General features: G+C 33.0%; 1 long non-coding RNA gene across 3 annotated transcripts; it reads right to left on the reverse strand.

Annotated features, from left to right (window-relative positions):
• Positions 1 to 225: 225 nt before the first annotated feature.
• LOC134693762 (uncharacterized) lies at positions 226 to 8291 on the reverse strand. Of its 3 annotated transcripts, none has more exons than XR_010102467.1 (3): positions 7939 to 8291; positions 2050 to 2248; positions 226 to 879 (listed from the first exon to the last, which is right to left on the reverse strand). It is a non-coding gene; the product is annotated as an uncharacterized LOC134693762 (long non-coding RNA). The 3 variants fall into 3 exon arrangements; XR_010102469.1 differs by lacking the exon at positions 7939 to 8291 and adding an exon at positions 7598 to 7691; XR_010102468.1 differs by lacking the exon at positions 7939 to 8291 and adding an exon at positions 7627 to 7688.
• Positions 8292 to 26866: the final 18575 nt, after the last annotated feature.

The raw sequence follows: 26866 nt of genomic DNA on the forward strand, positions 1-26866 counted from the left end.
ATGGGATATTTGTTGTCCCCTGGGACAAAAAAAAATCCCATGGGATTTTTATTATCCCATGGGATTTTTAATATCCCATGGGACAAATTAAAATCCTATGGGACAAATTAAAATCCTATGGAATTCTAATTGTAAATATATAGATATATATTTGCAGTAATGTGTATGTTACAATGTATATATTTGGTAGTAAATTATTATAATATGAATCTTTTTAATTGAATATCTTTTTTTCTTGGTTAACTATAATTTAGCATATTGTTCTATAACTGTTCAAAACTAAACTTTTGAATGGTTTTACACTAGTAATTTTGGGGCCCTTTATAGCTTGTTGTTCGGTGTGAGCCAAGGCTCCGTGTTGAAGGCCGTACTTTAACCTATAATGGTTTAATTTTTAAATTGTTATTTGGATGGAGAGTTGTCTCATTGGCACTCACACCACATCTTCCTATATCTATTTTAAACAACAAAGTAGGTAATGTAAGTATCAATATATGTTTATTCATGAATTATAGAATACTTTCTTGAAACACAATTATTTCCCATTTGAAATCAATAAAAACTCTATTGTTAGGCTTAAAATACTACATGTACTATTAGCTATTTAAGTTAATCTATTTTTTTTCACAATATCCCTGAACACAAAACATTAATAGTTTCTTATCATCCAGCATTGTTCGATGGTATAGTCCAATTTGTGGTCATTCAGCACAGAACTTTGACATTATTGTGGATTCAATATTTTTTTGTATTTAAAAGAACTTCAAATCATTGACTGAGTGATGAAAATAATAACTGATCCAACTTTTGTCTTTGAATTTATTCTGGTCTTGTTTTTATGTTTTCTCCATTTATTCTAGGTGGTGAATTTCAATCCTTCTGAAAAAGAACCAATGAAATCTAAAGTAATGTATTATACAAAATTGTTTGCATACATGTAGCAATAATATGATTTTCAATAAAAATAGCTATGCGGTATGGATTTTACTAATTGTTAAAGGTTGTCCAGTGTCATCAGTTGCTAACGGCCTACATCCTTTGGTCTCTGATGGAGGGTAGTCAAATTAGCAATATACCACATCTTCCTATTCTAATACCATATAACAATCAATTAATTTGTTCTCCTTAATAACATTTGGGTATTTTCCCAAGTTATATACATAATATATATACTGTAAATTCAGAATTAATGCGAGTTTTTTTTTTATTGCGAAAAATGCAACCGAGTTGTAAACGCAATAATTTAAACTCGCATTATGAAATATTTTATATGGATTAAACAGGATTTTTCTCAAAATCGTAAAATTTTAAATTGCATTTAAGTCTAAAATGACACAATCGCAATAATAAATGCACGCAATAATTTATGAATTTACAGTATAAAGATCAATGTTAAAACTGACAACTATAATAACATTCCATTATTCACAAGAATTTGCAATATATTATACAAAATGTAGACAACAGAAACAATATTTCTTTAAGCTTTTGAAGTTCTGACAGATTTCAATTTGTGTTTTATTTCAATGAAAAAATACCTTGAACTCTTTGAACATATTGGAAATTATAACATTGATACAAAACAATTATGTATGTTTCATCCTTATTTTTTGTGTTGTTGGCTTGCTGTCTCATTTTAATATACGTTTATACATACATCAATAATCTTCTTCTTTATTAAAAGTAAGGGATATTTTTGATTTTGATATCCCAAAACATTATAGTTCTATCAAATAACTTATTACCAAGTTCAAAAACACCGATGTGTTTGATATTAATTTTAAGACATGTATAAACAATGATAAATGTTCCAGACCATATCAGTATTTGGATCTGGAACATAAACATGATTAACAAGCATTTGGCAGGATGTCATGCTATAATCCCATTAATATTAGTACTAAATTTTGAGTATATATATGTAAATCCACAAGTTACTTACTGAAATTCATGGCGAACACTAACCAAAAACTTAAAGAGGATACAATTTAGAGGAAAGACTGGACAGATGAATGCACTAACACTGTCAAAACAGAGCATAAAACTTACCGAAAAACAAGATGTTTTACATTTATCCAGGAGCAGGATAATTGAAAAGTTGTTTTTTTCTTTCTCCGCCGTCCATCATATAACCTTTAAATTCCTTCATGCAAAATATGAAAATCTGCAAAGGTAAGACCTTGAACCTCAGCTTATCCACATTTTGAATTTTGAACTGCATACTTGTCCTTTTCATCTTGCTGACAACCTAAAAATTAAAAAAATGATAAAAACATAATTCTAGATTGACTTTGCGTTTTTATTTTTGTTGGTACAAACAATTTCTCAACTTTAAAACGAAAATATCATCATCAAAAAGGAGGTCATAGTAACCTCCAAAATATTTAAACAAACCGAAATTATTACTTGATTGAAAATCTTGTCGTAAATTAATGGCATAGACACTCTTATTTTTGAAAACTTGATGTCTATTGCATACTTATATTCCTTTGTACGAGAGTATGCATATTTAGATAGACTCCATGGACTTTAATGTTAAATTAGCATGATTAATTTTACAGTTTTTCAGCTCTATGTGTACATTTTGAGAGAATCTTGCAATACTGTATATTCTGATATTCAGAACTTTTTGTGAGGTTTTTATTAATACAACTGAAAGCTGTATCTCATTTTCATATCTGATACATATTTATGAGCTGAAGACCAGTGCCGAAATCTTCTCACTGCATTGAAGACCAATAGGTGACCTTCGGTCGTTGTCTGCTCTTTGATTGGGTTGTTGTCTCTTTGTCAAATTCCCAGTTTCCACATCCCATTTTATAACATGTATGCTGATTTTTTTTAAATTACAATATTCAATCATGCAACGGTAAGCAAAAATAAATGCACAAAAAATTTAACATTGTTATATATGTAAAAGGCTTTTTTTAAAATTCAAAACAGTTGCCTACACTGTTAATTTCCTTGTTTGATTTCATATTTTGAAAGCCTTTATAGCTAGCTAGATGGTATGCCGGGGCGGATACAACCATTTTAAAAAGCGGGGGTTCCCAACACAAGACAAAGGGGATGGTCCTATATTCATTTGATTTGTTTTATTGTCTCATACAAGAATATATATGGTTTGAGGGTGGAGATCAGGGATCTGGAAATTTTTTCACCTAACCACTGGGGATCTCAACCATTTAAAAGTTTCTCAAACCTGTAGGGGTAGGGGTGACCCCCATGGACTCTCCCTATATTTCATTTGATTTGTTTTATTGTTCTATACAAGAATATATATATATATGGTTTAGGGGTGGGGATCTTGACCGTTTACAAGTTTTCAAACTAGAGGGGGTGGGACTTCCCTTTTATTTTATTTCATTTATTTTATTGTCCCCGACAAGAATATATATGGTTTAGGGGTGGGGATCTGGATCGTTCACAAGATAATAGCACATTCTCAAATTGAACAGGGTGGGGTAACCCCCAAAGACCTCCTTTTAATTTAATTTCATTTGTTTTATCGTCCCATTCAAGAACTTATATGATTTAGGGGTGGGGATCTGTACCGTTTACAAGATAATAGCACATTCTCAAATTGAACAGGGTGGGGTAACCCCCAAAGACCTCCTTTTAATTTAATTTCATTTGTTTTATCGTCCCATTCAAGAATTTATATGATTTAGGGGTGGGGATCTGTACCGTTTACAAGATAATAGCACATTCTCAAATTGAACAGGGTGGGGTAACCCCCAAAGACCTCCTTTTAATTTAATTTCATTTGTTTTATCGTCCCATTCAAGAATTTATATGATTTAGGGGTGGGGATCTGTACCGTTTACAAGATAATAGCATATTCTCAAATTGAAGGGGGTGGTGATTACCTCTATCTATCTATCTTCATATTTCCGCACTCAGTCACAACTTTGACTATTACGTGCCGTTGCATGCATGGCTTATTTACAATTTAAAAGAAATAAATTTGCAGTAACATTACGTTACATTGCATTGGTGCTTACAAAAAATAAATAAAGTAAAAATATAACAGTGATTTAAAAAAAATTGTGGATTGTTATCCTATGTATATTTCTTGTTAAAACTATGTACATGTTATGCAGTTTTTTAGAATATTTGTGAAAGAGCATAGAAATCTGCTCTTTGAAGCCATCGACTGTTGTACAAAGGATTGCTGATGTAGGAAGTAGGTTCTATCAGAGACATATATACACATATTATATCCATGACCTGGTACATGTATGTACCTATTGATGCATTCCGTCCTAACTGACACAAGTTGTGGGAAGAGACCAAGCAGTTGATATGCTTATAAAAATCTGATATTAAAATGAATTCCTGTATAACAAATTCCGGGAATGAGACTTTTATTTAAAACAGATGAGATATTTGGGGTTAAGGTTTAAACAGAAGCAGCAGATGTCAAGGGGCAAATCAAAAAGTACAAGGTCCTGTAACACAGAGGAAAAAAATATCAAATGAAATGAAAATAACTGCACAGAAAATTACCTTGAACAACATAAACCCACAAAAGATCAGATAAAACTTGTGCACAATTTTAAATCTTTCTAATTTCAAACTCAAGATTCACTGTGTATATATGTCTCTGGAAAGAGTAAAGATAAGAATGTTGAAATACTCCAGTGGTTTATGAAACAAAACATTGAAATTCTACAGTTGAGCAGGAACATATATATTAACGTAAGATATATATACTGTTCCCAGAGTTGAGCAGAGCATTTTACTGTACTTATGAAACATATTGTTTTTAATCAAAGTCTGTGATATTAACTTGAAGTCTTTAAAAAAATACAAATAATGACGGATTCATATTCAATATTTCATGGCAGCAAAAAATAGTGATTTCGACAACACTATAATGTACGTTCATTGAGGAAATTTACGCAAATGTTCCATAAATAATTTTATTTTAGGTCAATCTACAATTAAACATTATAATTAAATTAAAACAGATATAAATTCAGTTTCTCACGAGACAAAATTCGGCCACAAAATTCTACTGGCTACATATTTTTATATATGGAATTTATTCTTGGTACTCATTTGCAGATAAAATTTTTAAAGAAATGAAAATAAACCCAGAAAATTACTCTAATAATAATGTACCTTTTAAACAATCAAAAAACATGTTAAAATGTAATATAAAAAAGTGTGTTTCAGAGGAATATGAAAAAAATACTTTAATTAAACTTTCAAAAATGGATTCCTCATGCAAACTTTGTCTTTATGGGAAATTAAAAAATAATTGTCAGTCTGAGGAATATTTAAATTGCAATAATTTTATACATAGGCAGTTACTCTCAAAATTTAGACTAAGTGATCATTCCCTAGGCATTGAATAAGGAAGGTACAGAAACATTCCGAGAGCACAAAGATTATGTAAAAAATGTGAAGTCTTAGATGACGAATATCATTTCTTTTTGTATTGTGACATTAACACATCTTTGCGTTCTAATCTTTTTGTTTATCTAAAAGACTATGTACCATTATTTCAGCATCTTGATGCATTCAATAAACTTAAACACATTCTAAACCCTATCCCTGAACTTGTTTGTCATATTGGAGTCTTCATTAAACAGTCTTTAGAACTGAGGGAGTCAGACCCATGTCAGGCAAGGTTATGATGGTGTTTTCTACATACATTTATAATTGAACTCTAATGTTCTATTTTTCCATATATTGTATTGTATTATTTTGTATTTCATTGTATTACATTGTATTTCATTGTATTGCATTGTATAGTATAAAATTATTGTTGCATTGTATTGCTTGACCCTCATGGGTGTAATTTTGCAATAAAGATATATATGACCAGAGACATATAATGTCTCTGATATGACAAAGTTGCCTCATTTCTTTTTTTGACATGTTAAAAGACTCTTTTTGTTTTCCTGATTGAATATACACTATAGTATTGCCGAGTGCTTCTGTTAAAATAAAGTTCTGGTCATGGTTAAAATAGTATGTCAGAATTTGTTAATCTTTAAAAAACAATTGCCAAGTAATAATCCATTTAGAATTCACCTCCGGTAATATTCAGGTGATCGGAGGGCAATAAATTGCGTAATCGCACACCTGTGAATCAACAATCACAACTCTATTAAGGACCTAATTACCGGAAAATCGGACACACACAATTTCACTGTGTAATTAAACAAACTATTGCAAAGATATATGCCGTACCGAAAATTTTCTTGTAATAACAATTGAGCATTACCAGATTTGAAATTTTAATTATGAAATGCATATCATATAACAATATTTTTCTCAATAAATGCTGAAAGATAAATATAACGTTCAAGTATTTTTTATTAGAAAAGAAATTATAATATGATCTGATATAATTTTCCCATTGCTTTTCTTGATTATCTATCGAGGTTATTCATCCCCGACTTGATTGCATGTTCTAAATTTTATCGACGAGAATCTCATTCTGGGCCGCGATCTTTAACGGGATTTCACGGAGTTGCCAATCTCTGTGTATATATGTCTCTGGTTCTATTGTACTATTGTATGTGGATAAAACGAAAACTTGTATGAATCTTTATTTGTTTGAATTTGTTTAAAGTGATTGGTATGTTTATGTCTTGTTCTACTGTCTGATTTAACAAGAAGATCTTTAGGGTAAATTGCTATGTGCTGGTGTATGATCTTATAGAATACCACTAGTCTTGTTTGTATATGTCTCAGTTCTAACGTAGGCCATTGTCGGTGATCAAGCATGTTTGAGACAGAGCTGGTATTGTGATATTTATTACCATGTATAGCAAGCAGCTCTTCGTTGGACCATCTCAATTTGGTTGATTTGACTTTTGGTGTGAGGGTCCCAGATGCAAAAGCTGTACTCAAGCTTAGGTCTGACTAATGACATGTATGCCCTTTCTTTGATTTTTTGTGATGAACCTCCCATGGACTCACCCTCCCTTCTTTCTCCCCCCCCCCCAAAAAAAAAAATATTACCCTTTTAATAGGTCCCAATGCACAGATAGTTTACATTATTTTCCCTTGATTAACACTTTAGATATATATACACTATACAGGTGTAATTTTTTTTTTTAAAGATAATACAACTGAAGACCAAAGTAGTGGATCCAGAATTTTTCATAAGTGGGGGCCCACCGACTGCCTAAGAGGAGCCTGCTCCTGTCATGCCACAGTGATTCCATATATAATCAACCAATTTTTTTCCCAAACAGGGGGCCCTGAACTCCTGATCGCCCCTTTTTTCCCCTCCTTTCAATCACCCTGATATAAATTTAGTTTTATCACTTACAATAGGTATGGTTTGAATTCCCCAATAATTCTTAAACATGTATACCAATAATATCAACATATTTCATTTTTGATAAATGAAAGGCAAAAGTTTTGGTAGAAATGGATAGTGGGAAGCTTTCAGATTCACACCTAGTCCAAATTATTTGGACTAATTCACACCATGCCGGTGGCACGTGGCCGGTGGCTGTGTTCAAAGTACTGGGTTTTTATGACCCTCGTTGTGTGCGGACTAACTATTTAGGCCAGTGGTGGACAAAATAAAAATGGTGGATAAAAGTGTGCGTGCATTAATCTTCTATACCTTCTTAATCAATAAATTTAAATACAGACGGCAAGTGACTGTGTTGTAATGTATCAATGTCTTATTTGAAATCACCGTGCTATTTACATGTGGGATCGAAAGTGCAGGGGAAGGAAACTTGTCAATTATGATTATTTCTAAGCCAAAATAAAATGAGCCGCCGTAAAATTAACCTTGGGTAATCCTCAAATTGGTGCAGGAGGCTTTACGGGCTGACTACAAATACATGTCTTAATCTCAAAATAAGTCGGCAGCGTCAAATAACAGTGCATGTAAGGCTCGTCTCGGCGGGGTGTCTTTTTTCTGTCTTTTTTTTTTTAGTTATATTTTTAATAACTTACACTTTTTTCCATTATTCTCTTTCTTTCACTATTCTTTATTCCTTTTTTTCTTTGTCCTTTGTTCTCTATTCTGTTAATTCACATCCATACCCTCTTATGTGGACTTACGGTAGTTTATTTTTTAGTTCTGGCAGAGATATTAGATTCAATATATATATGTCTCTGGTTCTGGTATTATGCGATAAGTCAATTTCTTTTTCATGCAGTGTCATGAAATATAATGGTTTTATGCATATCAGCCAAGATTGTGCGTCACATTTTAATAAACAATTCAACACTATATGTACACGTTATGTGAATTTTATTAAAATCGATGAAGAACATGAATTTGGCAGCTAGCGCCCCTTAAACAGGTAAAGTTCAATTAATAAATTCTGATCTACTGGCATTCAACACCAAATTACTTACTTGCTGTATATTGATAAATTTGATTGTATATTGTCAATACCTCAACATCGAGAATACGTCATGTGAAGTGTTGGTCGCTATGTTTGATACGGGGTCACCGGTTGCGGCTTCGAGACAGAGAAAAAAATCCAGGTAAAAAGTGTAGAATTTTGTTTTTGAAAATTTTAGTTGTAAATTTTCCTAAAAAAGTACTTAATTCCGTTCATCTAGTTGTAAATTTTCCTAAAAGAATACTTCATCTATTATGGGTATAAACAAAAACTGAACAAGAAAAGTATAAGTAAACAGACAGAAAGTCGTTGAATTAATTATTTTACAATTGTTTAAATATATGAGAGAATGTTTTAGGCGAATTTTCTTTAATTACAGTTAAATGTATTTTAGGTTCAGGAAATGATTTATTCTTCGGGTACGTCTTAACAACCGCTCAGGACCTCCTGAGTGCACTCAGGACATACAAAGTGCACTCAGGACCCATTACCGTCATTGTATCTGCACAAATGATGGATGTTTATATTCGTTATACGCTTCTTATTTTAGAGTTAAATTTTGGTAGAATTTGAAGGGGCGGATCCAGCCAATTTAAAAAGGGGGGTCCTAACCCAGGACAAAATGGGGGGGGGGGGCAACTACATGTCCCCATGCATTGATCGGCCAAAAAAAAGGGGGGTTTCAACCCCCGGAACCCCCCCCCCCCCCTCTGGATCCCCGCCTGAATCGAACTTAGATAGATATGTTAATTCTTATAAAATAATGAGGGCACGTGTCACTGATTACACAACTACTGAGCCATGAATTTTTTAGGAATTGTATTGTTAGTTCAGTTTACCTTTATAGCATATACAGAAAAAATAAAATATCTCAATCGATGTACTTTTTCAGTTTATTTTTCATGATGACGGGTAAATTAATTTGTTTTGTTTTGCAGTTCACGAATAAAGAAAATGATTTTATAGTTACTTTTTTTTCTGTAACAAGTTCGATTTTTGTTTTTCAGTGTGATTCTTTCTCTCTCTCTCTCTCTAAATCAAGTTTTTAAACAAACACAATGTTGACTGAATATCAAATTTTATTGAATTTGTATATCTTTATTCTCAACAAGAGAAGACAATTATGTACAATATTCCGTTTAACCTTAACGGAAATCTGTGCACGAAGACTTAGTTGTGGTTTGAACGGATTTCGTGTTAATGACTGTCTTCGAAAAAGTCTTTCTCGCTGTTACAAAAATCCTCCGAACGTAACAAATATGTTGTTAATCAAGAAATTAAGCATCTTGATAATAACGGTTTCAGAGAATTTTTTGTTTGAATCAGAAAATTAGAATGATTCTTTACAAAGTATAATTTATCCCTCCCTAAGGCAAGATACCTGTATCTACGTTGGCCATTCTTTTTTATGAAGCAAAGTAATACCAACTCTTTTAATTTGTCTTTTAGTTTGGAATGTGGAATACTTGTGTAAAGAGTAGAAAAGTTTTGAACAGTAGTATACCGCTGTTCAAAACTCATAAATCCATGGACAAAAAACAAAATAGGGGTATCAAACTAAAACCGAGGGAAACGCATTAAATATAAGAGGAGAACAACGACATAGCATCAGACAAAACACCACTAGAATAACAAATATAACATGAAAACCAAATACATGAATTTGGGATAGACAAGTACCGTGCCACGTCTTATCTCAATATCTCAAAAATAAGAGAAAACACAAACGACTCAACGTTAAAATGCAACACACACATAAACGAACAATAATATAACAATGGCCATCTTCCTGACTTGGTACAGGACACTTTTAAAGGGGAATAAAAGTGGTGGATCTTTGGAATTTTTAAGTATCCACATCTAATTCACGCCACCTCTAGAATAGGCAGTTTCACAATAACTTTGAAGCCCGTCTTTGATTGCTGATAAAATGGATGTTAATAATTTAGAAAGGGTTTCGTGGAGCACTTGGAAGACCCAGCAATATACCGTTGTTTGTAAGGACACTTATGTAGTTTAGGTATCCAATACAGTGATGGAAGATCCAGTTCTTCATCTTTGGTTGAAATACCATAGGAACAAAGAACAGACCTATGATTATCCAGGATTTCCTCTTTGGTAAGTGTCGTGAGGATATATGTTGGGTTTCCAAGTGAATTGTCTATACCTAATTCGTTTATCAAGCAATTAGTGTAGTGACTTTTACAGATAAAAACGATGTTATTTGGGGCTTTGTCTGCGGGGACAACAACATATTCATCATGGAGGTCAGATAGGTGTTTAGCAACATTTTGATCTTTGAAGATTGACGTAGCATGGGCATTGATGGACCCATTCAGTTTCTTAATTCTGATTTCTAAAACGCCACACAACCATTATAATATAGTTTACTATATAATTAGTTATCAAAAGTACCAGTATTATAATTTAGTTCGCCAGACGCGCGTTTCATCTACATGAGACTCATCAGTGACGCTCATATCAAACTATTTATTAAGCCGAACAAGTACAAAGTTGAACAGCATTGAAGATTCAAAGTTAAAAAAAAGTTGTGCCAAATAAGGCTAAGGTAATCTATGCCTGGGATAAGAAAATCCTTAGTTTTTCGAAAAATTTAAAGTTTTGTAAACAGCAAATTTACCAAAATGACAACATTATTTATATCCATGTCAACACCGAAATGTTGACTACTGGGCTGGTGATACCCTCGGGGATGAAACGTCCTCCAGCAGTGGCATCGACACAGTGGTGTAAATATTTACCAAAGGTACCAGGATTATAATTTAGTACGCTAGACGCGCGTTTCGTCTACATCTGACTCATCAGTGACGCTCATATTAAAATGTTTGTAAAGCCAAACAAGTACAAGTTGAAGAGCATTGAGGATCCAAAATTCCAAAAAATTGTGCCAAATACGGCTAAGGTAATCTAAGCCTGGGAAAAGAAAATCCTTAGTTTTTCGAAAAATTAAAAATTTTGTAAACAGCAAATTTAGAAAAATGACAAAATTATTGATATTCATGTAAACACCGAAATGTTGACTCCTGGGCTGGTGATACACTCGAGGACGAAACATCCACCAGCAGTGACATCGACCCAGTGGTGTAAATATTTATCAAAGGTACCAGGATTATAATTAAGTACGCCAGACGCGCGTTTCGTCTACATTAGACTCATCAGTGACGCTCATATCAACATATTTGTAAAACCAAACAAGTACAAAGTTGAAGAGCATTGAGGATTCAAACTTCCAAAAAAGTTGTGCCAAGTTCGGCTAAGGTAATCTATGCCTGGGATAAGATTTTCGAAAAATTTAAGTTTAAAAAACAGGAAATTTATAAAAATGACCACATTATTGATATTCATACCGATACCTTTTATGACCCCCGAACACGATGATAAATTATGAAATTATGTCAACTCGCCTATCGGCTCAACTTAGATTGCCACTTTCTAAAATGTCGCCCCACTCTTATTTACCAACTCGCCTCACTTTTGAAAAAGAGTAAATCCGATTGAACAATCAGTCTGACAACTCACTTGTTTCCGAAAAGGGTTAAAACCCTGCTGAATAAAGGTCTTCCAACTCGCCCCACTTATGAACATATCTTGCTTCCTTAAAGTATGTTTATTTAATGATAGTTGGTGTCCATTCATCCTGGTGTAGGGGTATGTGTCGTGGGTTGATATGCAAGAGGTCTTGAGTTCGAATCCCATCATAGACACTGGATTTTCCACATACATTTTGATAGATAGTCTTTTCAAAGTAATAATTTCGAACACATATATATTTACATGATCTATTGCTAACATTAACGAAGCTGGGATAATGTACAGGTATTCAATGTTTTCATTACTAACAAATGTACAGATTTCAGTAAAAAAAAATAAAAATAAAAAATAATAATTCTAAGTTTTATAGTGGATTTGACATTCCCGCCAAAATATTACAGAACAAAGGAAAGCATACAAAGAAACAGTGACGTGGCCATGATTCGACGAATCTTTCGAAATCTCTGTACACTACAATCCCACACTAACTTACATTCAAAATTGTGTCGTCATTAAAATCAAAACCTAGCAATGAAGCCGTACGATGTTTTAGAACGGAAAGTCTTTTATTAGATGCCAAAATAAAAAGCTCAAACACATCGACCGAAAAGAAAACAACTGTCATATTCCGGACTTGATATCAGCATTTCCATCTGTAAAAAATGGTGGATTAAATCTGGTTTTATAGTCATCCAATTATCTTACTAGTATGACAGTTGCAATCAATTCAACTATATGGACAACAATGTGGTAGTAATTGGAGATATCAAATTATCCAAAAAACATTTTTTGGTTACATATGCATATGCAAATGCATATTATAACCTCTCTCGAAACTTTCTGCACCTTCGATGAGTATAAGCCTTCGAAACTAAGATAAACTAGACGCTTAGAAGAATACATTAAAGTAGAGTTCTCGATTATGATTATTGAAGACTTCCTATATGTTGCTAATTACTCGGTCCAATTATCTTGAATAAGCTACCATCGACTGTAAGGAAAAAAACGTAAATCGTAAAAATTGGATCTTATAACTGAAAACTAATTGAAAACAAATCGAATATTAATTGATAATCGTTTTCAACAAGTGCCCAAGGAAGAAACATTCCGATAATACATGATAAACTTAAAAATCGTCTGACATAAAAAAAAATAAAAAATATTCGTCACAAAACCTTGTAAGTCTGGCTACAAATTACCTCAACGCAGTAAATGGTCAAAGGTTCTTACTGATAAACACCGCTTAAAATCATAAAACACATGATTTTTTGGTTCAATTGATAGGACACGCACTGCGCAAGTTAATGTCAATTACTTTTCCACTGTCGACTCTATATAAAAATTAAAAAAAAACACCATACGAGCTTATGTACTGAAAATATCGCTAGATCTGACTTTAATAGAGCTTCAAATGTAGGTAAATGTAGTATTTTCATGGCCGCAAGTTTTATTCGTCCAAACTAAAATCCGTTCTAGCGTGTTACTAAACACTGCCGTTGTTCCCGTTTGGCGCGAGCATCACGGAACGAATATTATTTTATTGTTCACCGACGGAGCACAGTGTTTTTCGTGACTAAGAATTTATCTTAAAACCTATAACATTAGATTAGTCGGTATACACAGAAATTAATATATCTTTTTGCATTTAAATAAGTAACATTTAAGTTTGGCACTTACCGTTAGTAGTGTATTCCCTGGGTCAAAAGAAAGAGAAAACCTACAAGTTTAAGCTTTAGTACAATCAACTAAAGGAAATGAAACCCGTGATTGCAAATATATTAACGAATTGCGAATAGCATATGCACATCCGATAACATTTTTTATGTTTCTTGAATGATAAAGGCAGGTTTTTAATGGTTATTTATAGAAGATGCCGTATTTAAAGGAAACTATTCGACAGTTGTGATGTCTAAGATAAGTAACCTGGTGTCTGGTCCGACAAAATCGTAAATCGAGAGCCATAGGAATGTTTAACATTCTGGCAAATTAAAAACCGGGAGGGATCCATTTGGAAACACTTTGAAACTTGGATTCGCTTGGAAAAGTCTAGACTTAAATTATCGAAAAATCTGATTATGTACCAGAAAACATCTGTAGAATAAAAACAAGCATTCGGCTTAGTTGTCATGAAAAACAAGATTACGAAACCTGAACAACAATTTTGAACAACTGAACACAGAACCGACAACGTTGCTAAAAGGTCAAGTCAAAACACATAGGCTTTAATCATACAGTAAAATCATTCAGAATCAGAAGCGCTTGAGTGCTATAACTTTAACCCTTTCACGTTCCGCCAAATTGGACGTAAACTTATGGAAAGACACTATCAAAGTTCAATCGCATATAGCATTCGCACTGAGGCTTACATAAAGGTCGTTTTAGGTCCATTTGAGAGATAGATGATAAAATATTTCAAAAAATATAATATATCAGAAATTTTGTCTTTTGATGTCACGTGTTATCTGTCGAAAAAAATTGCGAAAAAAAAGTAAAAAAATACAAAAGTCTTCCGAAAAAGGTCGTGTGGAGACTTTTATAAGGGCTAATAGGATAAAGTTTAAGTGTCAAAGCAATGTCCTCAGTCTGATAGACACAGGAAAGTTACCATTATGGTATAGTTGGAGGAAATACGTGCTATATGCCCCCCAAACGTGGATGCCCGCAACATGCAAAATAACGGTTTTCAGCCGTTTTTTTGTCAAAATCTAATACTTGACACAAATTTTAGCTTAAATTATGTTTTTCCAAGCAGCACATAGAATTTTGACTTTGAAAGTAAAGATTCAATAAATTACCAATAATTACTTTGGTGTTTTTGGGCCTATGAGGTTTTAGTTTAAGGGGGGGGGTGCAATTAGGACACACATTCTTTAAAAACATACAAAAATTGTTTTTAAGTTGACTTTTGTATGTATTCATGACCCTCTTTTTGAAATTGTAGTTAAGTTAAGTTTCATTTAATATAGGAAATTATTTTTTCTCCTCCGGCTTTGAGGTTTGAACATGCAATCTTCCTGCTATGGGCTAGTGCAGCTTCCCACTGGACCACGGGAGTTCCAGATTAATATATCGAAATTTTAATACTTAACTCTTTCATAAAGCAACGAAGTGAAAGTAATCAAATAATCAGCCTGTTTACTGTTTTCGTTTAGAAATTAAGTCTCGATATAACATAGAATTGTTGTAAAACCCATTATTTTGAGCAAATATAGGATGATATCATTCTTTAGTCTGCCATTTTTTTCTAGACGTTTACCGGTTTCTTTATTTGAACAAAAGTGTTTTCAACATTTCCATAACCAGGCACATCAGAAACAATGTTCTGTTACATCTATTTCAACTTCGAAAAAAAACAACATGACTTTTTGTCTTTTTTGTCTTTTTTTCAATTAATTTGGAAAGAAATGACCACAAATTGAGAGTGCATTTCAAGTAAATGATTGCGTTGGTACACTTTCAATCACTTTTTTCACTTAAGTACAAGTTTTAATCATACTTTGAATAGTTTCCCTCAAAAATACACGGCGAAGTTAATAAAAAAAAGTCATATTGCCCCTAAAATCAACAGTTTATTTTCCCATACTCGACGGAAATATTAAGTTCAAATAAAAAAAAAAACACGGTTTTTACAGGAGAAAACGTTGTCCGTTAGGGGCGATTTGATACCAAACCGTACTCGGAAGAAGATTTAGGCACCACTAATCACACAGCTGTGATATAGGGGATTGATTTGAGCCATCAACCACTTCTGTACGTCAACAAATGTCAAAGATTCAATACTTTGCGCAAGTTAGTTACCCAAAAATATAGCCCATCGGTACCAGAGTACCGATGGGAACAGGAAGGGGTTAAAGAAACTACTTGAATTTTCACGGATAAAAATGGACACGCTTTGAACATTAATTGCCGAAAAGTAAAATATTTTTATTGATCGGCTATTGACTTATGTTTCTACAGACACTGTTTAACTGTTAATACATTATCACCTTTTATATGGTGGTCACATTATATCAGACGTATTCCCGCGTATTGAGATAAAAAAATAATTATTGATGGATCTTACATTATACACACTGTCAGGTGCTTCAAGTCGTTGCCATGGACTTTCACTAAACTTTTGTCCTTAATTACAAGTTTCTTGAAATATTTCTTCTGGGTTTTGAACATTTTGTCAAATTTTAAGACATTTGCAAACATTTTGATCTTTAAAATAAGACACTTACATAAAAGACACAAAAATCCAGCAAGTTGTTAAATTACCACTTTGCATAATCAGTCGACAGAAACTATGATTCATAATTCAGTTTGCACCTCGCTGGAGGTCTTATATTCACGTCATGTGGACTCCGGTTGATAGCTGTTGGATTGGCAATCATTCAACATCTCCTTATTCACCCTGTATAACCCCGATACAGATGAAACCGGACGTTGACGCGTTCGAGTCGAGCACACCGTATATCACTGAGTTCAGACAGTAAGGAATTCATACTTTTAAAGACAATCAAATATCTATTCTTCGTATATTTCGCGCCAATATATTCTTTGCCATAATACTCATGAGTTACTAAAAGGTTTTTCAAAAATGTGACATTTTTTTATACAAACATCAAAAAACGCACGACGATATCAATGATAAAACGTGCTTGATATTTTTAAACATTCAAAACTTAAAGTTTCTCGTACCTCATAGTTTTTAAAACATACATTGTTGAAAACTTCATAGTATAAATTAACAAACTTATAAAGATCGTTTGTTTATGTTCTATCTAGAAACAAAAAAATACACGTTTAAAAATGTCTCTATTTTCATGTTGTGTACGCTTCGTTGTCATTACACCTTTTTATACTGTACGCTTCGTTGACAAAATATTGCGTTTGTCAATGAATTTTGCATGTATTAGATTATGCTTTGATATGATTATAACCAATATGCATGTTTGAAAATAATAATTTACCACCATAACATGCAGACATCAACCCATAATGTCAGTTGTATTGTCGAAAAACACTTGGAGGAAATTTTTACATTTAAAAAAATCTTCATTTATACAAAAGTGTGAATTGGTAGGAAAATACAATAACTCAACAGATGCAACTATGACAAAGCATACAGATACACACGTCCGATTTCTAATTTCATAGCATATTTGAAAGTGTTTACCATACAACAGTCAATGTACGATTAGGTGGTGGGTTGGTACTTAACAATATATGGACCCTTTTATTTGTTTATGACACACGTACGTAATGGCTGATTGTTGGTTGCTTAAAGCTCACTTGCAAATATGCCATGCATGTTCAGGATAAGCACAACGTAGCAACACATACATGTAAGTCCTGTCAGGAGACCTTCCGGAATTACGTCAGCGATGTTTGGATTGCCACTGGATAAAATTATGTATATTTTATAAGGACACAAATGGTGCCTTTCAACAGGCTATTTATAGACCTCTCTTGAAGTTTTTGCAGGGGTTCGTACTGTGTAGTTAGCGTGGTACTCTCTTTACACGAGACATTGAATTTTATATTCCCATTCGGACAGGACGTGACTGTGTACTGTTACATCCCACACAACTAAATGGGTGGCCAACTTCAGTCAGTTTTTACTGCCGATCGGAAAAAGACCAAAGTGATCATTACTTATAGTATATCTCCCAGTCACCCTTCACCAAATTCTTTCATAAATAAAAAAAACAATTGGCCACAATATAGAAAGTTTTGCTCTACCTGTTAAATCAAAACATCACTTAAGAGGGGTCACTTAACATTATTACAATTCATGCACACTTATGAGAACTCATAATACCATACATGCTCTCGATACTGTTTATATTTGGCATTGCACAAGTTCGTGCGTTTTATTACGTCTTTACCTAAAAGCGTAGGATATACTGATTAAAACAATTTGGATACACGATTTACTTCTTAGTTGTAATTCGCTTTGAAATAACTATCAGTTACTACAATTACTCCTTTGTCGATATTTTATGTATATGGTTTTTGTGTCTTGTACCGACATTTTGAGTTTAGCTAATTGCAACTGAACTTTTTTATCATGTTGTGCTGTTACACCAGTGTTCTAGGTTAAGGAGAGGGTTGGGGGCAAACATGTTTAAACCTGCCGCACTTGGTTTTGTCGGTCCAACGTCAGAATCCTGTAGTACATTGGTTATATAGATCTGTCATTTTTTTTCTTCTTTACATAGTTCATAAGTTATAATTTATTAACCGTTAGTTTAATCGTTTTTTTCATATTTTTTTTTCATATCGGGGCCTTTTTTAGGCGACTGTATGGTATAGGTTTTCCTCATTGTTAAATGTTGTACATTGGACTGTAATAGTTTATACGCCAACTTCATTTAAACTTTGATGGACAGTTGTCTTACTGGCCATCACATCACATCTACAAAGCTCCACATGTAAACAAAAGTAATAATTTTGTTTAAAGCAGTTGGAATGTCATCTATGGCATTCGGCAAATTAAGTTCAACGAGCTCCTTCATGTATGTCTGCTTTCGTCTAGGCGAATTTGGACCAACACCGGCATTTGGAAGAGCCTCAAATTGTGAAAAGGAAGTCATTAAAGTTTTAATGACTGTACTATACTTTTTGAAACTTTCTTTCCTCTGGAATATATTTATTAACTGTTCATTTCATCTGGAAAAACATTAAAGTCTCAATTTTCAATAGAAACATTCCACGCAGATGTACGCGGGTTACATATTTCAATTTTGGGTTTGTATGACAGATATGTTAAGTTCAACTACTTTGACTAAGTTAACAGATAAACATTTACAATAAAATACAGAAAAAGGGTCGCCGACACCATCTCGAAAACCTTGACAAGAAAGTGTTTGTCACGGTTTTTGTCAACGAACTGTACAGTGATTATTTCAAAACGCACAACGAACGCGATACATTTGGTGGAACGAACAATACAGTCAGAAAATATTTATTTTGTATGATATTGCGTTTATTCTAAGTTCTAGGGCACATTTGAAGGCACGTAGTAATTCAATGTATAGTTATTTAGTATTGCTTAAGGTATTAATACTCAAAGGTGTATGCACGAAAAGATATTCAGCATTGTTTACATCGTAAACCGTATGAAATTGCACCATGTCTGTGCGTTTTGCATCTAGCAGTTTAATCAAACGTTTTATACAATATCTAAAACTTACAACAACTGTATAATTGAATAAAGATACTAACATGCTCATTGACATATTTATATATACTCAAATAAGTTCTAGAGAGGCATTCAGAGTAATTGTCATCCCAAATGTTGTCCTGATTATCGCTTCGAACGCGTCAACGTCCGGATTCATTTGTATCGGGGTTATACGGGGTGTTATTGCTATCGTAGATATCTGACACGGACGTTCTAAGTAGAATGGTGTTTTTAAAATATTAATAATGCATACCTTACTTTGCCAATAATAGCGATATCAAACTAATCAATAATATTTAAAATATAAATCATTATTTTCCATCTTGCATTTAACTTTGGAGGGATCATAGTATAATAAAATGTACTATAACTCATTGTTTTCGATGAAGCGCTTCGACTCGTTTGGACAATTAAAAATGATTAAGCATAATTCATTATGTTAACGTTAAAGGAAACATGTTTCAATACTGAACATTAGTCTGCTTTAACTTTAAAATTTGTGTTTAATCCTTTTTATATTAAATAAGTCAAAAATATACAATCATCGAATAAAGCACGATGTTGCCAGACGGATTAACTGAATATAAGTTCGCTTATAAGGACTAAAAATGTTAAATAGATGCTGCTAATGACGCACTGAAAATCAAACAACAAATCCTAAACCGAATGAAGATCCTCGTATAATTTTTTATCTCACATTTTTTTTAACAAATCAAATTTTGAAGATATAGATTTGAATATTTGAAGTAAAACCTAATTGATCCTTGTTTGATAAAAAAATATCTGAATAATATAAACGATTTAAAAAAATGAAAATATCGCTCCATAAATTTGATGCTTTTGAGGCGCTTTTCTGGATAAATCTCCATCCCCTAATATGTGTTAAGCCATACGTACTTGAAATATAAATGCTGTTAGACTGGTAAAAATGCCACACATGTGAACATGCGTGACACATGCGTTTCACATGTGTGTTGCACGCATGTGAAAGAGACGTTTCATGCCACGCATGTGACACATGTGTGAAAAACGAATGTGATACGCAAGATATACACATGTAATCATGTGTTTCACATGTGTAGGAAAAAACACCTGTGACACATGCGTGATTTCTGCATTCAAAAGGCATGGTGCCTGTACTAAAAAAAATTCAAAATGTGTGATACACATGATATACACATGTGATCATGCGTTTCACATGTGAATCATATGTGTACAAGAAATACACCTGTGATACATGCGTGATTTCTGCATGTAAAAGGCATTGTGTCTGTATTAAATATTTTTCAAAATGTCCTCCTATTTGTCTAATTATCATGGTTGTTGATATGTTTGTTAGTTCTCAGGTGCAGCAAAAGTGTTTAGTATACATATAGTTAATATTATTGAAGTTTCATATTTATCCTGTTCTACCTATTGTGAATGCTTCATGAAGAAACATTTTATAAAAATCATCCGACTGCAATACAATTTGAACCTGATCTGTAACTTGTTTAACCAAAACTTAAATCAATATATTAGCTGAAGCATGACAAAAAAAAAACAAGAAATGTGCGACAGTGTCACTATATAATATAGTACATTGATATTCTGCTCACACTTTTCATGTTCAGTATAGCACAAAGTCAGGGTCAAAACCTGAACTAGAAGCCATTATATCACTTATTTGTGTCAATTAAGTTGATTGGGCTTCAACTGCATCGCTAACTACATATACTGTGACCAACAACTTTAACCAAAATCCTTAAGTTAAAATAAGATGGACGAATGAACAGACAGACACTCGCACCAAAAACACATACTACTCCTTGACTAACCTATAATTAATTGTCTTACTTGCAAAAGATGCCTATTTTTGTTTTAAAAGTTTTGAAAAAAAAAAGTAGTTTACTCAGCCCCATATTCATGTGCCTGTTTCAAGCCAGGGTTTCTGTAGTTGTCTAAAATCTCATCCTAACTAAACATATTTCAAAAATTTGGTGTTAATAGCAGTGCTTTGATTGGTAGACTCTGGTCAATTAGGTAGATCATGAAATTGTTTAGACACCTGTTTATTGTTGAGGACTGTATGTTAGCACCTTAATGCTTTTGATGTGCTTTTGTTGTTGTGTTGCTGTCTGATTGATTTATACCTCATATCACATTATATTGATAAATTGCAGTTATTTTCTACCATTTCCTTCTTATTTCAAAACAATTTGTTGACAAACAATAAGCATATACCATTAGAAGATTTCAAAGTTTGGCTGCATAATAAGCTAAAAATTCTTGTAATTTCAAATATTTATATAAAATTCAGTTTAAAACATGTGTTATTCATTTTTAGACTATAATTGTCATTTGACACAATAATTTGAATTTGAATTGTATTATATTCTGAAAGTACTTGTGGTTGAAAAAATATACACAATATTTAATTCCATGTGTTTTAAATTTCTTGAATACATCACTCCCATATCATGACCACGTGTAAGAGTTCTATCCTGTATGGAATTGCTGTAATTGCTATTTGTATCCAAGGCTTCCTTCATACATTAGCACTTATCCTAGGCTTCTAAGATGTTGCTTGAATGATAAAATCCTGTAATACATTATCAGCCATCAGACTCTTGGAATACAGTTGCTGTAATTAAAAAAAACACTATATAACATCAAATATTGGCTTACCAATCAAGCAAAAATGATAACATAAATTAAATAAGTAATGATTTAACAAACTTACATATATGTATTTAAATATCGTGTGAACAACTGTAGTGGAGAAATAATAGTTTTCTTTTTGCAATTTATCATAGTTGTTTTTTTTTTTTTGCTTATTGTCTTTTAAGTAAATCAGGCTGTAAGTTTTCTCTTTGGAATTGTTTTACATCTGTCATTATAGGACCTTTTATAGCTTGCTAAATTCTGTATTGGTTTTGCTCATTGTTGAAAGCTGTACATACATGTTAAGTGGTCTATAGTTGCTAACATTCAGTCATTTAGACTCTGATGGATAGTTGTCTCATTGGCAATAATACTACATATTATTTTACTTTAATAAATGAATAATTAATAATGAAAACTAACTCTTTTCATGCATGTGTACGACACATTACCTGTATATATAATATATATGGCATTTGGACCTTAATGTAGACCAATTAAAAAACCGGGACCAAATTCCCCCAAAAAATAATACACGGTTTGATTTAGCATATTAGAGAACTCTATGAGTTCAAGAATAAAACCCCATTGAAATTGGTAAAAAAAAATTAGAGGCTCTTAAGAGCCTGTGTCGCTCACCTTGGTTTATGTGCATATTAAACAAAGGAAACAGATGGATTCATCACAAAATTGTGTTTTGGTGATGATGATGTGTTTGTAGATCAACTTTTACTGATCATTTTTGTTACTGACAATTTTCTCTATCTGTAATGAACTTGGCCCTTTAGTTACAGAGGACACTATGAAAAAACTTACCAAAATTTACCAAATTTATGAAAAATGTTAAAAAATGACTATTTTAAAGGGCAATAACTCCTTATAAGGGGTCAACTGAACATTTTGGTAATGTTTTACTTATGATTTGTAGATCTTAATTTGCTGAACATTATTGCTGTTTACAAGTTATCTCTATCTATAATAGTATTCAAGATAATAACCAAAAACGGTTAAATTTCTTTAAAAATTACCAATTGGGGGCAGTAACCCAACAACCAGTTGTCCAATTCATCTAAAAATTCCAGGGCAGACAGATATTGACTAGATAAACAAGGAAACCCCTTGTAAGATTTGCTTTAAATGCTTTGGTTTCAGAGTTATAAGCCAAAATCTACATTTTACCCCTATGTTCTATTTTAGCCATGGTGGCCATCTTTGTTGGTTGGCGGGGTCATCGCACACAATTTTTAAACTAGATACCCTAATTATGATTTTGGCTAAGTTTTGTTGAATTTGGTTCAGTAGTTTCAGAGGAGAAGATTTTTGTAAAAGATAACAAACATTTATGAAAAATTGGTAAAAAAAATGACTATTAGTATTAAGGGCAATATCTCCTTAACAAACAATTTACCCCCCATGTCAGATTTGCTCTAAATGCTTTGAATTCAGAGTTATAAGCCAAAATATACATTTTACCCCTATGTTTTATTTTCAGCCATGGTGGCCAACTAGATTATTTTGGCGGGTGACGGGACACAATTTTTAATCTAGATACCCCAATGATGATTGTGGCCAATTTGGGTTAAATTTGGCCCAGTAGTTGCAGAGGAGAAGATTTTTGTAAAAGTTTACGGACGACGGATGCAAAGTGATGAGAAAAGCTCACTTAAGGCAGGCACGGATCCATAGGGGGGTTCCCTTTATTTTTAGACGATCAATGCATTTGAATGGAGACATGTAATTGGAACCCCCCCCCCCCCCCCCCCCCTTCCCCCCTTTTTTTTCAAATGACTGGATCCGCCCCTGCTTAAGGGCCAGGTAAGCTAAAAAGCAATTTATACAAAGTATTAGAAAAGTATTGTTTTGGCCCCTTTTTCATAAACAGTTTGTGCCATAACCCCCAAAATCAATCCCAACCTTCCTTTTTTGGTATGGAACCTTGTGGTACAATTTCAGAAAGATCCATACACTTACACACAAGTAATTGTCTGGAACCTAGGTAAAATGCTTATTTTGACCCCTTTTGGGCTCCTTGTTCCTAAACTGTTGGGACCATAACCCCACAATCAATCCCAATCTTCCTTTTGTGGTTTCAAACCTTGTGTTTATATTTCATAGAGATCCATTCACTTAAACTAAGGTTACTGTCTGGAAACTAAGTGTCTTCGGACGATGCTGACAAAGACGACAAAGAACACCAAATTTTTAAGGCGGTCATATAAAAATGGAATGTCTATAGCTCTATAGATGCATTCTGTTAACATCTACAAATGTAGCTACAAAATTTGTCATTTATCTTCCATAGGGGTATAACTCAAAACTCAAAATGCTCTGCAAATTGTTTATTTGCACTACTTTTTTGATTATCTCTGCTGCGGAAGTTCATTATGGTTGAAATTTGGTATGAATGTTTGTAAACTTTACAAAAGAAAATCAAAGTGCACAGAAACCTTTTGGTAAAAAGATGGGTTGCGTCCCTTGATAGAAGATGTTATTGAAAAAGTCTCCGTAAGTTATTCTCAAATATCACGAAAACTAAATCCTGTAAGACATTCAAACTTTCCGAGATTATAGCTTAAGAAGCAATATTCGTAGAAATATGAACATTCAATTATAAAACACAATGTAAAAGTGTTTTGTAAAATGATAACATTGTAAACTATCTACACAGTGAGTAGAAATCAAGGTAGACAGTGTATACAACATGAGTGACATAGGTGAAAATGATTCGTTTATAACGGAACAAAATGAAATCGATTTGTCTAATGATATGATTGACAATACACAAAATGGTATTACCGATAGCCAATTTAATGACCAAGACATGTTTAATTTAATAAAATCCAGCTTTGGACAACTTGATAGAAAAACATTTAAACACGACCTCCTGAAACATACAGACACAGATGATCTCCGTCCTATAAGAAATTCTTTATTTGATTTAATTCGGAATCGGGAGCAAACATACAGTGATACAAAACTAGTAGAAAGAACACAGCGTGACAATGGTCAGCCACTAGGTGAAAAATTAGCGGATGACATATATGTCATTTATCAATATCTTGAAGGAGCAAATAATGCTTCTGAACTGAGACAATGTATGTCAAAGAGCAAAAGAACGACTACAGTATCCGATGAAACGGATTCGAAAATGTCCGATATTCTTAACAAATTATCTAACAAAACAACCAGTCCAAACAATGAAAATACTATTGTGCTTTCAATGTTAATGGAAACAAGTAATAGCTTTTCTAAAAAGCTTGCCGTATTTTAGCTGATTATATTGAGATCAGTGGTTTGTGAGTAGTTTATTTTTATTGGAAAATTGCACTTCAAGCAATATGAAAACATAGCGCTTTTTTCTATTGATATGTTATTTTTGTTGTATTATTGGTGTACCCGTGTTATAATGGAAGGAGACTTTATAAAATTGAGAATGGAAATGGGGAATGATATTATAATAATATGTATTCTGTGTTTATAATCAACTTGATAAAAATAGCATATAACGTGAACATACTTTTGAGGATTACTACTTGACAAAATGGACAACAACAGGAGGCAGTGGCGGATCCAGAGGGGGACGTAGAGGGCATACGCCCCATCCTCCCCCCTTTTGCTTGTTTTTTTTTTAAAATAATTAATCATACTAGACTATGTGAACTTCGCCATTTCCTGTGTACTCTATTATTTAATTTCTATGCGACAATTCTTTACTTAAGAAGATAATTTTCGCCATAATTTACTGATTGTCAAAGTCTTATGATTATCTATGGTGGAGTTGACCAGTGCTTCAAAAAACATCGCGCAGCATTTTGAAATTCAAATTACAGTAACACATTGCTTAAGCTGAGGATGACATTCATGACACCTTCAAAGCCACATAGGTTTGAGCAAGAGCATATTGACTTCTATTTCACTATTCCACCAAACAGGACGTAATACTCTATAGACTATAACACTCTCTTGAAACAAGTTCCATTGCAATATTATTTACCTACTAAAACATGTTTAACCCCAAACGCCATTGTCATGATTGATATGGACTATATAAAATTGCTGTTTGTTGTGAACCAAGCTTTGCGTTGAAGACCAAACTACAACCTTTAATAGATTACTTTTATAAATTGTGACTTGGATAGACATGATAGACAGTTGTCTTTGGTACTTACATGTATATGAGATCCAGTAATATCTATCTACAAGATTGAGAACACATTTTTTTGTAATAAATTTAAAACATATTTAATTCTGTAATATCTGATAATATGTATCAGTTATTTGTGATTTTTCATTTGATGTGTACTGGTACTCTCTAGTAATACCAGTATCAGCATGATTAGTTGTTATAAAAAAAAGATTGGGCAGTTGTCATGTGCAGGTAAACCACATGTGGATCTTCTTTCCCCTCTCATTTATAAAATTGTGCATGATATTTATCACAGAAACGCACCAGTATTTTGGTGAATGAAACACTTGTCATATTAAATTGAAGTCAGAGGTTGAGTTAGAGGGTTTTTCTAGGGGCCTGGGCCACCCCTTTTGTAGGAAAATTTTGTTGTTTTTATAGGGAACCACTGAAGCATGACTGAAGTTGGCCCCTTCTTGGGCAGTCAGTGGGTTCCGATTATGAAAATTTCTGGATCCACCACTGAAAATTTGAGTAAAGTTAGATAACAATTTAATTTATGACAAATTATGTTGAAATTTGCACAGATAATGCATGAAATATCTAGTAAATTAAAAAAAATAGGCACTATTATTAAAAGCTTGCCTTGCTCACTCACAAGGACATATGATATCCTTCATGCTATTCTGATCTGAGTTTTTATTCATACATACATGTAGTCTGGTGCTGTTCCAAGTAGTCTTCTTTTTTTTCTGATCTTGAGAAGTATTTGTTTTACCTGTTCAGTCACTGTAAAGTGTTACAATTCATATTTAAACGCAACACATAAATAGTGACCAAAAAGGTATGGCTATCACATGAGAAGCTAGAAAAAAGTAAAATGTATACATTTTAAACATTTTTGTTGGACCATGAAAATGTGGTATATAGATAGATATGCATAGATATACCATAGAACAAATAAGCAAAAAAATTCAAAGAAGATGTACATGTAAGATGAGTTATGAAAAAAAAGAGCCATGGCCAGGGGCCCTAAGC

This window comes from Mytilus trossulus, chromosome 12, assembly GCF_036588685.1.
Source record: "Mytilus trossulus isolate FHL-02 chromosome 12, PNRI_Mtr1.1.1.hap1, whole genome shotgun sequence".
NCBI lineage: Eukaryota > Metazoa > Mollusca > Bivalvia > Mytilida > Mytilidae > Mytilus > Mytilus trossulus.